This window comes from Elephantulus edwardii, unplaced genomic scaffold (assembly GCF_000299155.1).
Source record: "Elephantulus edwardii isolate Elephantulus edwardi_28Jun2011 unplaced genomic scaffold, EleEdw1.0 scaffold00207, whole genome shotgun sequence".
Classification (NCBI taxonomy): Eukaryota; Metazoa; Chordata; class Mammalia; order Macroscelidea; family Macroscelididae; genus Elephantulus; species Elephantulus edwardii.
In genome coordinates, this window is record NW_006399957.1 from 5,105,215 (window position 1) to 5,123,830 (window position 18,616).

Sequence of the window (18,616 nt, forward strand, 5' to 3'; positions counted from 1 at the left end):
CACTGGCATGCTTGAGGCCATTATTACAGCCACATGCCAGTCCATCTTGCCCTGGGTCTTCCTCTTTCTCTGACCGTCCACCTTTCCCAACGCGGTGCTGTTTGTCTGAGCACTGGCTCCCCCAACACTGTGTAGGAGGTGATGGTCACCCTTGTTCCTGGGTGGTCTCTCTCTATGTGCGCATAAATAGCCTCTGAATGATTTTTAAATGTAATTGATATCAAGTTGCAGCTGCTTTTCATGTAGCAAACAACAGCTTGTAAAGATAGCTTCTGTTTCTGGGTATAGAACAATCTCAGCCTCTACTTTGTAGATGTACTATTATTCCCTTAATAGAAATTTTTGGTGCTTTTAAATTTTGCTGTTTTAAACAATAATGCAATATACATAATTTTTACACATCTTGTGTAAGCACTGCTTCACAGAACAAAATCAAACAGATATATAATGTTGGAGTTTTAAGATGTTTTGGTGATGATTAAATAAAAATTGTTATGGGAATTTAAATTTTGTTAGACTAGAAAAGTCAGTTGGGGAAGAATTCTGTTGGCTTTTTTCCCTTCTGCATTTTCTTCCTGCTTAGAATATCAATGTGAGTTTGAAGGTTTAAAAAGAAAAGTAAAAATTCTGTAACTTTTTTTGTTTGTTGTTTTCATCAAGATCTATCATATTCTCACTATGAACTTATACCTTCACAGTATAATAACTTTGCAATCTGGTGCTTGAAAGAAATCGTATTTCCCTGTTTACTTTGAATTTTACTGAGATTGAGCACTTCCTCCCTTAGATTTATTGATCCTGCCTTGGGGAACCACTTACTCATGCTCCTTTCCTATTTCATTTTCTGCATTTTTAATAACGAAAGAAGAACCTAAAAATGTCTGTGTGTGAATATTTTTATATTTATGTGTAAATAATTTCCCTCAAACTTTAATTTTGTAAGGAGTCTGGTGGTATCTTGGATTGTACTGATGACCAAAATCCCAGTGACTCAAATCTATTCCTCGTTAGAAAGATGAAGCAGTGTCTCCTATAAAGATCTGCAGACTCAGAAACCCAGTGGAGGGTCACCATGAGCTGGAGTAGAATCTATGAAGGCAGGTTTTAGTTGTAACTAGACACAATATAACAGGAAGAAAGAGGCCTTCAGATTCTCACACCTTTTATAGACATCTTTTCATTAAATGTAGAAGAGAACAAGAGGTAGAACACTCATCAGAATGAGGGAGTTCTTCAGCAGTGAAGTCAATGGGTTCTCCCAAATCACAGCCATGGCTCTCCTGTTCACAACAGAGAAGAAAGAAAATTGATCAGCAGCTCACCTCCCTGTGGGCTTTGCCACCAGGACTCCTGACTTCTAACTTACACACTTTGGTGGTTAATTATTGAGGTCAAGACCAGAAAAGTTCCCTTGTAAACCCGTGGGCAAATAGCCCCTTGTAAGTGTGTGTTGTTGTTATGTACCCTGGAGCCAGAGCCCATTTGTAGCTGACCCTCCAGCCAGCTTTCTGAGGTAGTAGTCAAATATTCTTCTAGGTGGTATGGCTCTGGTCTGTGCATTGCTCTACAGAGGTAACTCATGGTTGCTGTGATGCTCAACAGTGTGACACTGATGTGTCAAATGCAATGATGGTTACCAATATGGACAGTGTTGGGTGGAGCTTCCTGATTAAAACAAGCTTGGAAACAGGAGTGGCATCCACTTCTGAAATGGATTGCCTCCGGAAACTCTGTGAACAGTGCTCAGGTCTTTCCTTCATAGGGTCGCTATGAGTTTCTACGACTTGATGGCACCTAACAACAACAACAACAACAGATTGCATGAGAGTAGACTGCTCCTCTTCCTCCCTCGGAGCTGTTGGTAGAGTCAAACCCTTGGTCTGCAGGCTGCTTCTTGGTATTAGGGCCCCGGAGCTCCTTTGCCTAGAGGTTATAACCTGCTTTCATCCACGTTCTTCCAGAAGCCCTGGGCCTCTCCCTGGGTTTATCAAGACCTCTCTGCACAGGTGCATGGCTGGCTTATGCTCAGAAAGAACTCAAGTGACCTCTGAACTCTGGCAAGTCTCCAACATGTGTTTGAGTTCCTGCTGTAGCCCTCAGCCCACAAACCAAATGCTTCATGATTTAAGCACCAATAAAAGTATTATTTTTTTTCTGTACTATATTTTGTTTTGTGTCAATTTTAAAGTCTGAAGTGACAGAAGATACTGCCTTTGTGTTATTTTGGATTTGTGTTTCATTTTCAAAGCTCTGCTTAGCCCTTGTTTATAAAAATGCCTGCATTTTCTTCCTGTATTAATTGTTTACGTCTGTCTGGAATAGTTGTTAAAGGAGTGATGAGTGACTTTACCTCTCTATAGAGCTGGTGGCCCTAATGGTACAAAATTGTGCGACAGACTCAAAGGCAGGAGATTTGAATCTAGCAGCTGCTGCTTGGGAGAAAGTCAGGCAATCTCCTCCCCTGCAACCTCTGAAAAGACAGCTGTCAGTCAGCCACATAGCAACAATAGGCTTGCACGCGTATAGATAGCTATTGTTGGGTGTCATTGTTTCACTCCCAGCTGACACAGCCCTTTGGACAACTGAGGGAAGCTCTGGTTGGTTGAGTGCCATGCTCACAGTCAATGCTTTGTTGTTCCATTCACTCTGTCTGTCAATCCATCCCATCGGGCACCTTGCTCCTTGTCCCTGACCTCCTGCTTCTTTACGCCTATGCCCTTCTCCAAGGACAGATCCTTCCCGAACACGTGGTTTTAGACTGTTTTTGTTGTTAAGTGCCGTCAAGTCGTAGATGGCTCATAGTGACCCTATGAACGAAAGTTCTCAACACTCGCGTGACTTTCATCCTTTCTCCAGGTTCATAGGGTTTCCAGAAACAAGGTTTACAGAGGTGGATGCTACTCCTGCTTTCACGCTTGTTTTAATTGGGGAGCGCCACCAAACACTGTCCCCCATGGGTAACCATTATCACATGTGACACACACTGTGGTTGCCCCGGTTTTAGACTATGGGGGGGGGGGGAGAAAGCAGATAATGGGCCTCCCCCCCTTAATTGATCTTGTAAACTATTTGCAAGAACTTGTCTGTCATATTATCTAAAATATTTTTATGATAGCTTTTGGTCAAATGTAGTCATCTTTTCTTATAATATTTCATACATTGATTTATGCTTAGAAAGGCATTTCATATATACCTGAAGAGTCAGCCCTTTTCCCGTCTTTTGGAAATGAAATTTGCATTGCTGGCTCTTGGACCAGCAGACGTGCACTGGTGTTGAGTCCGTGAGCTGTGTGTCCTCCGCCTGGGTCGTCTGTGTAGCACTGCACCCGACTGTGGGGTTCAGAGACAAGGCGCTGATGCCGCCTGCCTGTACGTCTCTCCATCTGCATCTCGTGTTTCATGAGCAAAGGAAAGGAGGGGAAACTGACAGAAAAGCGGTGCTTCCTGCACATTTTTCGTGCCCTCTGGCAGTGGAATTCCTCCTCTGATCTTGTATTCCCTTTCAGTACCATTCGTCAGTCAGGCTCCTGTTCTCTCTTCTCTCTCTCCTGCATCCGATGCCCAGACCCCATCCCTGCGGTTCAAAGCCTGCTTCTCAGACCTGGACAAATCCACATTCTCCTCATCTTATTAAGTAATGAGATGGTGAACAGAGACTGGGAAATCCCAACTTTAATGAGGTAAAAATAAAACTCTCTGAAGAGTAAAAATACCTTTTTTTTCTGGAATCCTATAGATTTCTTCAAAGCAAAATCTGAAAATAACAATGCAATGGATTTTCTTAACTCTCTGACTTGCAGAGGGTCCTGGGGGTAAAAAGAATTGTGAAATATTTTGTTTTCTCATTTCTCCCCATGATGTCAACATTACATGTGTCTTTATGTCAGTCAAACACATATTTCAAATACATATTCATTTAAAGATCATTCTACTTTTGTTATTGCTACCCACCCCCCCAACAGCCAGCAACATGTAATTACACATTTTCAAGGAAAACATCCAAATGCAGCCCACTGCCATGACGTCCAGCTTGCAGTGACCAGATAAGATACAGCAGAACTTCCTCATCATGTCACAGCTTCGGATGGTATGAACGCAGATGTCTTCTCGTTCTCCAACAGGGTGGCTGGTCTGTTGGTTAACAACCAACAATTAACCCACGGGACCAGCGTGGCTCCAAGGCACTGAGGTGGAGAAACCAAACCAGTGGGTGAGGGGTCGTGCTGCCAACCCCAAAACCAGTGGCTTGACCGTACCAGCTGCTCCAAGAGTGAGAGATGGGCAATTTCCTCCTGGGAGCCTCACAACCTCTGAAAACCCAGCGGAAGGTTAGTTATCAGAGAGAATGAGACCAGTAAAAAGTCTCCAAGTCCAGTGAAAGATGCAGAGGCACACACAGATTATTACAACTGTTCACAGGCACAGGTGGAGACACAGTAAAAGCTTCATCAGATACACAGCGAGAACATTATTAAAGGCATGGCGGGAGTCAGCTCCCCACACTGGTGGCCATAATCATCAGGGAAGGTTTCAGGAAAGTAAAGATTGCTAATGGGTGCAGTCTAGCTTACATAAAAGTAGTAACCAAAGAGAAGTCAAAGACATGGGGAAGATATAATTCTCTGTTCCCTTCCAATTTTGATCCTAAAGATCAAAGAATTATGGGAGCTTTATGAGGAACACCTCCAAAGAAAGGACTCTGATCATTGAGTGAGAAAACTCAAGTTCCCAGACCTCTAGTCTTGTGACTCCCCTGTGCTTGCTGGGCCTCAGCATTCAGCCTGTCTATGAAGAGAGCTGGATTTGCTTTGACATTCCAGCAAATAGAGCCACGCTAGTTCAAAGGTGGTGAAGAGACACGTCTGTGCATATGCGACATACTCATGGTGTAGTGTGTAAGCTAAAGGCTGCTAGTTGGTTGGCAGCTGGAATCCACAAGCTGCACTGTAGGAGAAAGGAGGACAGGCGATCTCTCCTAAATAGATCTCTAGTCTCAGGAATCTAACCGGGTAGTTATGAATTGGAAACAACTCCTGGCAATGAATTTGGTTTGGGGTATTTTAATAGAAAATAAAATTCAATACGGTTAAAGTTCACAGAGAACATCAACACGTTTGCACAGCTGATTAGATACCAGCTATTTCTGATTTTCCAGTAGTTGCAAGTAGCAAGCTTTCTTTACCAAAAGAAGAGGGTTTTTCCTCTTTCTGATGAGTATTTCAAGGAAGAGTTATCCGTTTCTTCCCTCGAGTGTTAGGATGCTGTTGCATTGTGCACCATCACGTCAGAACCACCCCACTGCTGATTCTCTGGTGGGTTTTCAGAGGCTGGCAGTTGGACAGGAGGAGGATTGCACAGCCATCTCCTGGGAGCATCTGGTGGATTTGAACAACATGCCTCTGGGATGGCAATACAATTTCTTGCCACTAAGCCACCAGGGCTCCCTATTATGATATTAGTGACCAAATAATTTAAAATTAAATCACTGAGTAAGGCATTTGCTGACATTTAAAAAGCACACTAAGGTTAGAGAGTAGTTTACCAAAAAAGAAAGCTAGTGTTTTTCTGTGGATAAATCCAGCCAGCTAAGTGGGTCCTCATGCATTTCTTTTTTTTTCTCTTCTTGTTTTTCTTTTTTTCGTCATTTTTTTTTTAAAATTTATTTTATTTTATTGGGAAAAACATATTGGGGGTATAAGGAGGCGAGGGTCGGGGGCAGAAGGGTGAGGATGGGCAGGGATGCAGTTGCAGATCTGCACAATTTGGTTGGTGGGGGGAGCAGGTAAAGGAAATGAAAAGGATCCAGTGGGGACCAGATGCTACAGGGGAATGATAAGCATTTTCCAATGGTATTTAAACCAACTGTCTTACTGATTTGGGAACTGGATGCAGACTCTCTGGCTTCTTCATGCTGAACAGGGGCATTGATGGTGAAGGGGGAAGGGAGGACACTTTATCACCTTACTGGTGATCTTGGGTTAAGGCTGCTTGCAGCCTTGTTCTGTTAGAAGATACTTTCCTGTCATTTGCTCCCCTCTGGACTGCAAAGCGTTTCCCAGGTGGGTCCAATGGGAATGGCTGGTTGAACCCAGAGGCTCCATCCTCCTTTGCTTCTTTAGCTGGCAGTTGTATTTCCTTGTTGTCACTGGCACTGGGTTCAGGGTTATTTCAGCTTTTTGAGCAAGCACTAAGCTGCCTTTCAGAATGGTTGTACCACCTCATGCATTTCAAATGACTATGCTTCTATTCTCAAACTATGTGTGAAAGTGAAAAATCTAATCTTTATTAAAAGCATAATAATGTTCTAGAGTTAAAGTGACACGGAGAAGACCTTTGAAGAGAATTCTAGTCAATGGTCTTTTTAAGACTAAATACATCTTGTCGTACAGGCTGTGTGGAGTGACCTTTTTTAGTGTTCTTTCTAAGGGCTTCAGAGGTGTTTTCTCTCTAAAGTGGAACAAAAGAAGTACCAGCATCCTGTTGTCCTCTCTGATGTCTCCTTTTGTGCTTCTTTGATGGCTTTTCCAACATTCTCTTCAAGCTATTCAAATTAAGATCAAATTAATGTCTGGACTCTCTGAAGGTCATTTGAACACGCTCATCCATCTAGGTCAGCTTACCCTTAAACTACCTGAAAAAGGTCCATTCTTACTTGTACTGCTCAAAGTGTTCATGAGTCCCGTTTTATTATTATTTATTTTTTCAGAACACTGTATCTGTTTATACTACATTATGGCAACATCATGATGGGTGGCTTTGAACCAACAGGCTTTCTACTAGGGTTGCAGTTAGTCTCTTGCTAACCAGATGCACAACTTGGGAACTCCTTTAAATTTCAGTTAAATAGAAAATCCATTTCCTTAGTTCCACTAGTAACATTTCAAGAACTCACTATCCATGTCCATTCAGTGGTCACGTTGTTGCACTGTGTCAAAGTGGACCATCTAGAAAAGTCTACCGGGGAGTGGTCATTTGAAGTAAAACACTGAGAATTATATCTGATAAAGCATTATCATCATGGCTGACAATCACTGAGTATTTGCCAGATGGTGCAAAGTACTTGTAATTTCAAACAGACCACCTGGTCTTCTTCTGAAAATACTATGAAATATTTGTACCAGCATAGTACTTCTAAGGACACAAAGAAGCCCATTGGGGCAGCCAAAGACCACTTATCAAGGAAAGATCTGAAAAAACTTCACGTCAAATTTATGTTCAATTCAAATGCAGGTCCTTGATGAATTTTTCGTTAAGATCTGTGTGCGCTCTCATTCACAGGACTGACTCCATACAGTGAGCTCAGATTAAGAAAACTTTCACTCTTTGTGTGGGATAAAACTTTCTGTGTCTTAAACTCTAGGTTCCCCACCCCCCACTGTGGTTGTTGAGATTGACTCAATTCTCTTTGGTAATAGGGGAATTTACAATTATTGGGCAAATATTTACACTATTTTCAACTTCTGTGTTCTTCAGGAGAAGGATATAATTTTCAGGTGCTTTTAATTGTTTTCTACAAATAGTGCCACCATGCCCAAGAGAAGCCAGCAGCCTTGCCTGGTCCTTCCTCACCCCACTGTCACTGCTGCTCCCCAGGCCACGGCTCAGCCGCTGCCCCTATCCGCCTCTTTGAGGGGCTTCCTCTTTCTTACTGACTCTACTTTGCGAAACATGATGTCCTTCTCCAAGGACGGGTCCCACCTGACGACATGCCTAGAGTACATGGGATAGAGTCTCATCATCTTCACTTTTAAGGCACGTTCAGCCCACACTTCTTCCATGACAGATTCATGTATCCTTTCAGCAGGCCCCAGCATCGTTGCCTTCTCCACCAGCCTCTCAATGCAAAGGCGTCCATGCATTCCTCTGTGACGTTCCTTAGTCACTGCCCAACTTCCATGTGCGTGTTGTTGCTGTTATTGTTGAGGACCAGCGATTTGGAACCTGCCTATTGCTGATCCTCCAGGGTTTTCAGAGGCAGTAAATTTTCTGGGAGGAGACTGACTGCCCATCTTTCTCTTGTGGAGCAACCAGTAGACTTGAACTGTGTACCTTTGGATTGACAGTGCAGGTCCTTTTCATTAAGCCAGCAGAGCTCCTCCCGTGTGTATGACATGCATATGAGGTGATTGGAAAAGTATGGCTTGTGTCAGGTAGACTTTGACCTTCAAAATTACATCCTTGCCTTTTATCATTTCAAAGAGGTCCCGTGCAGCAGATGGAGCAATGCAGTGTGTCCTTGGGTTCTCGGTTGCTGTGTCCACAGACATTAATTGTGAAACCAAGACAAATGAATCCTTGACAAATTCGACCTTCCGCCCATTTATCATGATGCTGCTCATTGGTCCAGGTGTGAGGACCAGTGTTCCTTTAGGTTGTGGTGTAATCCCACCTGTCATCCTTCATCTTCATCATCCCCCACTCAAGGCTGCCATCCATCATCTTCTTCAGGGCTTTAAGTTGCACAATACAGTGTCATAGGTAATAAATCAGGTCGTAGATAGATAGTTTTGTTTTACTACTGCATGGTTCAAAATTGGGAAGGGCGTACACCAGGGATGTATCCTATCTCCATACCTTTTCAACCTATATGCAGAACAGATTATCCGGGAGGCTGGGCTCTATGAGGAGAAATGTGGGGTCAAGATTGGTGGACGATTTATCAACAATCTGCCTTATGCGGATGACACAACCCTGCTTGCTGAAACTGAAGAGGACCTGAAGCGCCTGCTGCAGAGTGTCAAGGACTGCAGCCTACAATATGGATTGAGGCTCAATGTCAAGAAGACAAAGATTCTCACCACTGGACCAATTGGCAGCATCAGGATGGATGGTGAAGAGATTGAGATTGTACACAGCTTTAGTTTGCTTGGCTCCATAGTCAACAGTCTTGGCACCAGCAGCCAGGAAATTAAAAGGCACATTGCCATGGGAAAGTCTGCTGTTAGGGACCTCTCCAAAGTACTTAAGAACAATGGTGTCTCCCTGGAGACTAAGGTGTGTTTGATACAGGCCATGGTCTTTGCTATCACTTGTTATGCATCAGAGAGTTGGACAATGACCAAAGAGGATAGAAGGAGAATTGATGCCTTTGAGCTGTGGTGCTGGAGAAGAGTATTGAGAATACCGTGGACTGCTAGGAAAACAAACAGATTTGTCCTGGAAAGGGTTAAACCGGGTGGCTCCTTGGAGGCAAGGATTCTGAGGCTCTGTCTAACATACTTTGGACATGTTGTGAGGAGAGACCGGTCCTTGGAGAGGGACATCATGCTTGGGAGGGTGGAGGGACAGCGCAGGAGAGGAAGGCCCTCTATGAGGTGGATTGATTCAGTGACTGGGATAATTGGGATGGGAGTGTCAGAGACAGTGCAATTGGCACAGGACAGAGCAGAGTTTAGGGCTGTTGTACATAGGGTCGCTATGAGTCGCAAGCGACTTGACGGCCCATAACAACAACAACAATTGAATTTGTAAGTCATATTTACAATACAAAGCAGCCATGGAGGGTAGGGCCTTATCAGCCCCACACAGGAAGAGAGTCGATGCCTCCCGTAAAGATCTGAGACTCAAAAGCACAATGCACGCTTATGAATGGGAACTTCCCCCAGGACTGTGGGTTCATTTGTTGCCTATTTGGGCAGGTTGCTCCATTAAATGTGCATTCTTGGTCTTTCTTAGATGCTCTAGAGTCGACCATGAATCATAACAACTCTATGAAGTTTATTTTAGTATGGAAAAAAAAATTGCAGTATTGTGAGAATTACCAAAAGCTGACACAGAGACTAAAAGTGAACATACACTGTTGGAAAAATGGCTCCCGTAGGTTTGCTCAATGTTAAGAGTTACTATGAAACTTTAATTTGTATAAAATTGCATCATCTGCAGGGTACAATATAAGGAGGCACGCCTACAAATCTCCATGCCTTTCCCTCAGTCCATCTCAGGCTGGAAGCTTCAGCAAAACCTGCAAACATCCCAGCAACATGCAAGCCTCCAGGGACACACAGCTCGCGACTGCGGATGAGGGCACTGGATAGAACCTGATCTCCAGCACGGCAGATGGGGACTCTGGCCATGGAGTCTCCAGGGGCCAGTATTTATCCACTGGTGTAGATGATTTAGTCTACCTGGGGATTTAAGCCATCTGGCTGGTGCATGTGTTGAAATGAGAACTGGATTTTAAAAGTGATGTTTTCCACTAATATTATCCTTTATGTCTCTCTAATAGAGTCCTACCTTATTTAATAAAGCTCATTAAATCAATTCCTTTAGTACAATTTAACCCCAATGTAAAACCACGGTTGTGATGTTGGCCCCAAGTTATAGTTAGCTCTACTGTTCTGTAGAATTGCCCCATAGGATTTCCAAGGTTCCACTCTTTGTGGAAGCAAATTGACTCATTCTTCTTCCATGACGCAACTAGTGGGTTTGAACTGTTGACCTTTTGGACGCCAGCCCAGTGCTTAACCTGTTACGCTTAAGCCTGGACCTAAACTACTGTTCGTTTCTATCTGGCAAGGTCAAGAAAACAAAGATTCTTACCTTTGGTCCAATAGACAGCATCATGATGGATGGAGAGGAGATTGAAACTGTCAACAGCTTCATCTTGCTTGGATCCACAATTAACACTCTTGGTACGAGCAGTCAGGAAATAAGGAGACACATTACACTGGGAAAATCTGCAGTTAGGGACATTTGCAAATTATTGAGGAGTAGTGATGCCAGCTTGAGGACTAAGGTGTGTCTGATTCAGGCCATGGTCTTTCTGATTACTTGCAATGCATCTGAGAGTTGGAGAGTGAACAGCGATTACAGCAAAAGAACTGACACCTTTGAGCTGTGCTGTTGGAGAACACTGAACATCCCATGGACGGCCAAGAGAACAAACAGATATGTCTTGGAGAAGGTGCAGCCAGAGTGCTCTTTGGAGGCAAGAATGATGAGGCTTCACCACACATACTTTGGGCATGTTGCTAGCAGGTACTATTCCTTGGAGAGTGACATGATGCTGGGAAGGTGGAGGGTCAGCAAAGGAGGGGAAGACCCTCAACCAAGTGGATTGATATGGTGACTGCTGCAAGGGACTCTTGAGTGTCAGGAAGTCTGAGGATGGCACGGGGCTCAGATCTTTTGTTCATAGGGTCACTATGAGTTGTACTCAACTTGATGACACCTAACAACAACAATAGCAGCAGCAGGTTGTTACCTGACGAGGTCGGCCTTCTGTGGTGGTCTGTCCTCCCTGCCCTTTGTGGCTGCTTCAGCTCGTGTTTTTTCCATCATGTCAGTCGTAAATGGTACTTCGCTTTTTGCTGACTGATGTTTTGACAGTGCTTCAGTTTTTCTATCATCAATCACGTTAGATGATATAATCAACACAATCAAACCCTATTGTTGCCACTTTGAGGGAAACAATTTTTTGGAAGAATCTCAGTAACCTTAGAAATGATGGAAGTGTGTTCTGAGTGTGCTCTCCACCACCATCCATGCATATAATTGCATATAATTTGTGGCTGGTGACAAGCAGGTGACAGTCTCTTTCCTTGTATATACCTCGCCATGGATTTTTCTTTAGTGGCATTTTAATGATGTGTCTGACTCATGTGATGCTAATAATAATTTTATTATTCAATTTTTCCTTAATGATTTTGTCCATGTAGAAGATTACTAACATTTACATGAATACAGCTCAACAGAATTATCTGAGAATGTTAAGGAATCACTGTTATAGCCTTTATAAATGTCACCAGTTGATTATTTCTGTCATCCTATCAATCACACACTGAGATGTTATTATAGGAAAAGAGAGAAAAATTATCTTCATATACACACAGAAAACCACTTTGAGTCATAGTTCACTCACTGGCACATTGCAACAACAGACCTCGGGAAAATCATGACCTTAGTAGTTATGTGTCTTCGAGCTAACTGATTACAGAAGAAACGTGTCATTTGTCCTTGTAAGAAAAACATAAAATCTCAAGAAAATTATCACTGAAAATATAAAAGATTTGTAGATTTCTTCTTACTTTCTGGTTTTTGGTTGTGTGTTTTTTTGGGTTTTTTTTTGTGTGGTTGTGCTTTATTTAAAACGTACACTTTGGTGAGAGCAGAGTGAGACTCAGTTGGTGTCAGGCCTTTCTGTATATTTAGACTGACATCAATGTTTATTCAAGACTGCTTAAAATGTCCCCTTTCTGAAAAGCAGAAACAATTTCCAAAAATCTCTGTGCTACTCTATACTGGTAATTTACATCAGGTGCGTTCCACTTCATCACAGCCCTCGGTGCAACAGAAGGACACGCTCCTGGGCCCGCTCTGTCCTCGTGGTCATCACTGTGTTTGGCCCAGGTTTGCTGCCACTGTGTCAGGCCATCTCATCAGTAGCCTTCCTCTTGTTACTGACCCTCTCCTTTCCCGTAGATGATGTCCTTTACCAGGGATTGGCCTTGCTTGTTAGCATGCCCCAAAGATATGAGGTAAAGTCTCACCATTCTTGGTTCTAAAGAACATCCTTGTTGTACTTCCTCCAGACAAATTTGTTCTTATAAGACAATCATATATGCACAATAATATGTGGAAGGGTAGGGAGCACTGGTGGCCTAGTGGCAAGAAGCTGTGCTGTAGTCTGGAAGTCATGTGTTTCGAGGTCACAAGCTGTTCCATGGAAGAAGAATGGACAGTCTCCTCCCATGCGGGTAACTGGTTTTGAAGACCCTCGAGAGGATGAGCTGTGAGTTGGTTCCTACTTGACAGCATACAACAACAACGACAACGACAACAGTATGTGGAAGGGAGCTCTTGTGGCTGGCGGTAAATAATTGCCCTGCCAATCCAGCATACACATTTAGAATCACACTGCTCCACGGGAGAACGATGGGCAATCTCTTCCCAAGTGACTTACTGTCTCTTAACTCTCACTGGAGGGTAAGCTATAGGTAGGTTCGAACTTGATGGTACACAGCAACAATGACATACGCATTATGTAATAAAATGTTTTCCAGTATTTCATATTATTAAAATTGCTGATTCTCCAAAACTGGATAAGAAATTTGAAAGGAAATTTTAAGATTTCCTTGGAATTTCATTTTCCTAAAAGTAGACGAATTCTTCCTAAATAAATTTGTTAATTAACATTTCTAAAAGGATGCAAAAAAGAGTTATATATTAAATTAATGTTAAATAATACTTAAAACATATATAAAATTATGTTTTTAGGTTAAATATATAGATAGCCATCAATTTAGGAAGGGGTTCCTGGCCAGTCTTCATCTTAAGCTTGTTCTGACAAACTCTTTTTTCCTTTTTCATTATTATGGGCTTTTATTATCAGTATCTTTATAAATCTGATTTTTATTTGCCTTTGTATTTTTGTTGTTGATTGCCTTTGAGTTGAGCATGATTCATTGTGACCCTATGAATGGAAGGCCTTTCTATAACTGTTGCCATTTATCAGTGTTTATTGAGTTTCCGGAGGCATGTCGTTTAGGAAGTGGATGCCACTCCTGCTTCCAAATATTTGTGTTTGGGGAATGGAAACAACACTTCTAACAAGGATAACATCAGCAAATTATGAGCTGCATCATTGCATATTTTACTAAGGACGTGATGTGTGGCTGGTATCAAGTGCCTCAGGTGAGGGATTTCCTGTTTTAGGAAATTCAGATTTATGTTCCAGTACAGGCTTACTGCCATGCTGAGCACTGTAAAAATGATACTCAAAAACTCAAACTCAGTATTATTGAGGAAGAGCTGACTCATAGCTGACCCTCCACTGCACTTCTGAGTCTGTGTGTAAATTACACAGGAGGAGATTGGTCATCTTGGAGTCCTTGGAGTATGTGAATCATGGGAGTTCAGTCTTTAGTTCATCGTAACTCCCTACAGACTACACCACCAGAGCTCACTGACTCCTCATTTTCATGAGCTTGCACTATTTCAAAAGAAGATTTTAAAAGCATGTGTAAGGAAATAATTTTAAACTATTTAAAAATATGCTGAAAAGACCATGATTATTCACATTTACTAAAGTCTTATGCAGTCAAGTCACCAGAGTCTGTGCGTAATATAAATCTTAACATTTCCTTGTTTCACGGTGGTTAAAATATTTTCCTATTAACACCAAGTTTAGTGGTTCACCCCATCAATCACAGTCCGTGGGAGAAATGTTTGTGACCGTGAACATCTGCGTCTACAAAGATTATAGTCTGGGAGACTCTGGAGGGCCCTTTTACTCTGGCTGACTGGGCAGCTATGAGCTGGAATTGATTCGATATTAATGTATTTTGTTTGCGTTTTTTTTGCATAGACTTTGAAGAATTTATAACCTTTGCATACAGTACAACAGCTATGTGCAAAATTGTCAACCAAAAATGATGACTAGGGATGAGTAGTTATTTCAGACTTCTGAAATAAAGTCCAAGAAATCACAAAACATACTACCCTGCTTACTCTGAATATATATTGAGGTAAGTTATAAGGATTTGTCTCTAGCATTTTGTCTGGGACATTTTGATTCAGATGATCATATGAGCTACTATACCGGAGATGAAAAGGTGAGGAAAATTGGGATTGGTTTCATAATTAAAAGAGTCATTTATAGATCCATCTTGAAATACAATGTTTTGAGTGACAGGATAATATCTATACGCATACAAAGAAGTCCAGCAAATACCACTTATTTGACTATTATTCATGTAAATGCACCAACAATTAGAGCCAAAGAGGAGGAAATAGAAGATTTCCACCAATTTTTACAGTCAGAAATCGATTGAATATGCAGTCACATGCATTAATAATAATGAGTGACTAGAACTCAAAAGTTGGGAACAGAGAAGAAGGATCAGTAGTTGGAAAACATGGATTTGGTGATAGACATGAAGCTGGAGATAGAATGACAGAATTTTGTACATCATCGATTTTTCATGGTGAATACTGTCTATTAAAAAGACCACAAAAACAGGCTATACACATGGATTTCACCTCATGGTATACATAGGAATCAGACTGATTCCATCTGCGGAAAGAATTGCTGGAGAAGCTTAATATCAGCTGTGAAAACCAGGCCAGGTGCTGATTGTAGAACAGACCACTAACTTCTCATAAGCAAGTTCAAAATTAAAGAAGACTAAATCAAATTCACAGGAACTAAAATTTGCCCTTGTGTCTATCCAACTTGAATTTCAAAATCATCTTAGAAGCAGATCTGAGACCTTGAACACTAATGAGCGAAAACCAGATGAGCTGCAGGAAGATATCAAGAATATCATTCATGAAGAATGCAAAGGGTCATCACACAGACAGAGTAGGACAAAACTAAGAAGGATGTCAGATGAGACTCTTACTATTGCACTAGAGAGCTGAGAAACCAAAGCAAAGAGAAGAAATCAAGAAATTAAGGAGATGAACAGAAGTTGTCAAAGGGCAGCGTGGGAAGACAAAGTAATATATTATAATGAAATGTGCACACAGCTCAAGTCAGAAAATCAAAAGGGCCAAAAATTCACTCAGCATTTCTTAAACTGAAGGAACAAATTCAAGCCTTGAGGTGCAATATTTAAGGAGGCTTTGGGCAGAATATTAAGTGATCCAGGAAGCATTAAAAGAAGATGCAAGGAATATATACAGAGTCACTATAGCAAAAGGAATTGGCGGACACAGAAGAGACATTTCATGAAACAACATATGAGCAAGAGCCTGCGGTGATGAAGAAAGAATTTCAAGCTGCTCTGAAAGAACAGGATAAAACAAGGCCCCAGAATTGATGGCTTACCAATTGATCTATTTCAACAAACACTGTGCTGTAGATGTGCTCACCAAGTTGTACCAAGAAATCTGGAGAACAACCACCTGGCCAACTGACTGGAAGAGTTCTATATTTCATCCCATTCCAAAGAAAGCTGACCCAACAGAGTGTGGAAATTATCGAACAATATAATTAATATCGCATGCAAGAAATATTCTGCTGAAAATGATCTAAAAATGACTGGAACAGCACATAAATAGAGAATTGCCAGATGTACAGCCTGGATTGAGAAGAGGCTGTGGTACTAGAGATGTTATAGCCAATGTTAGATGTGTCTTAGCTGAAAGCAGAGACTACCAATGGAATATCTATCTGTGTTTCATTGACTATGCAAAGGCATTTGATTATGTGGATCACAACGTACTGTGCCTAACTCTGAGAAAAATGGAAATCCCAGAACAGTTGATTGTACTTATGCAAAACCTATACTCAGACCACGAGACAATCATGAGAACAGAGCAAGGAAACACTGCATGGTTCAAAATTAGGAAGAGTGTGCATCAAGGATGTGTCTATCTCCGTATCTTTTCAGTCTATATACAGAACAGATTATCCAGGAGGCTGGGATCTATGAGGAGAAAGGTGGCATCAGGATTGAAGAAAGACTCATCAAAAACCTGCATTTTATAGATGACACAACCCTGCTTGCTGAAGCTGAGGAGGACCTGAAGTGCTTGCTGCAGAAGGTCAAGGACTGCAGCCTAAACATCAAGAAAACCAAGATTCTCACCACTGGTCCGATAGGCAGGATCATAATAGAAGGTGACGAGAATGAGATTGTTAACAACTTTAGGTTGCTTTGCTCCACAATCAACTCTCTTGGTACCAGCAGCTAGGAAATCAAAAGACAAATTGCATTTGGAAAGTCTGCTGTCAGGGACCTCTCCAGAGTGCTGACAAACAATGATGCCAGTCTGGAGACTAAGATGAGCCTGATCCACACCATAGTCTTCTCAATGATTTACTATGCACCAGAAAGCTGGACAATGACTAGAGATGATAGAAGGAGAATTGATGCCTTTGGGCTGTGGTGGTTGAGAAAAGTATTGAATAAACTGTGGACTTTCAGGAGATCAAACAGGTTCGTCCTAGAGAAGATGAAACCAATTTTCTCCTTGGAGGCAAGGATTCTGAGGCTTTGTCTGGCATATTTTGGGCATGTTGCAAGGAGGGACCAGTCCTTGGAGAGGGGTATCATTCTTGGAAGGGTAGAGGGACAGTGTAAGAGAAGAAGACCCTCGATGAGATGCATTGACTCAGTGACTGGGGTAATGAGGGTAGGTGTGTCAGAGACAATAAGATTGGCAAGGCATAGAGCAGGGTTTTAGGGCTGTGATACACAGGGTCGTTATGAATCTCAAGTGACTTGATGGCACATCACAACCACTGTGTATTTAATTCTAGCTAAATTAATAGCAACATAATGGCAATTGTTGAGGTAAATTATGAGAAAATGATATCAATTCTTTAATTTTATATATAATATGAAAATGTTATGTATCAAATAACATAAACATAACTTATTTTTTTCATCATCTAAGTTGCCCATGCTCATTGCATTCTTTGTCACTCTTGAATTCTTTTGAATCTTTACAATAGAAGGCATTTTTGCTAGTTTCCTGCTTGAGATTAGAAAGATTCCATTTGTAAAGTTTCTTTGTCTCCATAAGAAAGAAAAGTTGTTAATATTATGGTTGGTTGGATTGTCATTCATTCATTCATTCATTCGTTCGTTCTATCCATTTTTACAATTAAACTCTATCAACATATAATAGCTATAAAAGACAACATTTCCTCAAATATCTTTCAACAACAGCAAAGTGGTTGGTTTCTGCCTTCATCAGTACTTTTTAAACTGAAAATCTTCTGAAATTAAGATGATGTCTTGAAAGTTGATTCTGCTTTCTCAAATGTGCCATGAGTATATTTGTTAAAAGAGGTTAGTGGGGGAGAGTTGGGGCAAGAGAGGCTCAGAAGGACAGACAGCAAAAGCAAAGGCTTTCATGCTGTCCTCTCATGGGGAATGCTTTGATGGCAGTCTACTCTGTGTAGTCGGAAGGATGCGAACTCAATATTTAACATCTGACAAGACTCTCTATTCATCCCGCAGAAAATGATCTGTTGTTATTGTGTGGAGTTTTGTCAATTCTGACTCATGATGACCACATAGGATGGAGCAGAAGGGACCTTTAGGTTTTCTAAGGAATCCTATGGTGGTTATTTGTAAAGTGTCAGTCTGTTAATGAAAAGACTGATAGTTTGAATCCACCAGGTGCTTCTGGGGTGAGAGATGGGTAATCTCCTCCTGTATGGTTTTTATAACCTTAGGACATCAATAGAGCGTGATTATCATTCATATTTCACTTGGTCTAAGAGGCCTTGGCTTTTTAGACTGCTATGTCTTCGTCACAAGAAATAACAGGTGGGTTCAAAGTCTCAACCTTTTGGTTGTAAGCTGAGTGCTTAATCACTATCACCAGAGCTCCTTAGATAAATATAAATTAAGCATAACTCTGTTTTGAGTCAAAAGTTTACAAAAATATTTGGAATGTTGCTTGTTTTATTTCAGAACAAAGTATATTTTATGAAAATACAATTTTCTATGATTATTTTAAAGAATTTATCATGATTTAGGCCTAATTTTTTTTCTATACTCCCCTTTTAGGTACAGAGATTGGGGGCGGGGGTTGGGAAGTGAGCCACTGCATATCTTATCCTCGGGTTCTAAATACAAATGAGCAATTGATGCTTCAGTCACTTGGGTTATTATCCACTGAGCTGTCACTGACACACAGAGACCCAGTAATAGTAACT